The sequence below is a fragment of the Gavialis gangeticus genome, unplaced genomic scaffold (genome assembly GCF_001723915.1).
Source record: "Gavialis gangeticus isolate Ggan-Ray unplaced genomic scaffold, GavGan_comp1, whole genome shotgun sequence".
NCBI lineage: Eukaryota > Metazoa > Chordata > Crocodylia > Gavialidae > Gavialis > Gavialis gangeticus.
Window position 1 is genome coordinate 21711649 of NW_017729004.1, and position 1095 is coordinate 21712743.

General features: G+C 54.4%; 1 protein-coding gene across 1 annotated transcript in view; it reads right to left on the reverse strand.

The window, feature by feature from the left end:
* Positions 1–1095, reverse strand: part of PTPRN2 (protein tyrosine phosphatase, receptor type N2) — a 1174657-nt gene that overhangs the window by 976585 nt on the left and 196977 nt on the right. The window lies entirely within an intron of this gene.

The window sequence follows — 1095 nt, forward strand, 5'->3', positions numbered from 1 at the left end:
CAAGATGAGCATGAGCCTTCAATGCGATGCTGTGGCTAGTAAAGTGAGCAAAACGCTGGCTTGCATCCATAGATGCTTCTCAAGCAAATCCCAGGACGTCATTCTCCCATTGTACTCGGCCTTGGTGAGGCAGCAGTTGGAGTACTGCACTCAGTTGTGGGCTCCAAAAGGATGTGGAGAAGTTTGAGAGAGTCCAGAGAAGAGCCATGCGCATGATCAGGGGTCAGAAAATAGACGTTACAACGAGAGGCTAAGAGCTATGGGACTCTGCCCCTGAGCCTGCGCTTTTCCAGGCTGAAATCTGATGGCCGCCTATAAGTTTACCAGGGGTGTTCACCAGGATCTGGGGGAACAATTGATCACCAGATCGCCCAAGGGATGACAGGGTCGAATGGTTATAAACTCCTGCAAGACCATTTCAGGCTAGACATAAAGAAGAATTTCTTCACTGTCCAAGTCCCTAAGGTCTGGAATAGCCTGCCATCGGAGGTGGTTCAAGCACCTACACTGAAAGACTTCAAGAGAAATTTGGATGCGTATCTTGCTGGGATCCTATGACCCCAGCTGACTTCCTGCCCCTTGGGCAGAGGGCTGGACTCAATGATCTTCCAAGGCCCCTTCCAGCCCTAATGTCTATGAAATCTATGAAACTCCTGTACCAGATCCCCAATTGATTCATGTTAGGTCACTGTCCGCCAGCATCCCAGGCACCTTTGCGGCCCCCCACAATCCCCACTTGCAGGGAGACATGCTAGGACTTGCCCCATGCTCAGATCCTCCGTCCAAGCAACCAGTGGGCCCCGCTCTTGGGCTTTCACAGAGCCAAGCCAGCACAGACTCTCTCCCCAGTGCCACCTCCTCCTGCCTGCTGCCAGCTGTCAGTTGTGGCTGGCCAGCAGGGGGCGCTCCTGCATTGAGCCACCTACCTCACTGAGCCCGACCACCTTCCAGGTTCTGAGTGCCTCCCTGGGGGCGCCTCGCGTCTGATCAACCCCCTTCCTGGAGCACACCCACTAGCCGGGAGGTAATACTGCCACCACACAGGGATGGGCTTGATTCTGGCTCTATGCACCCTGGGAAACACAGGCCTAGTAG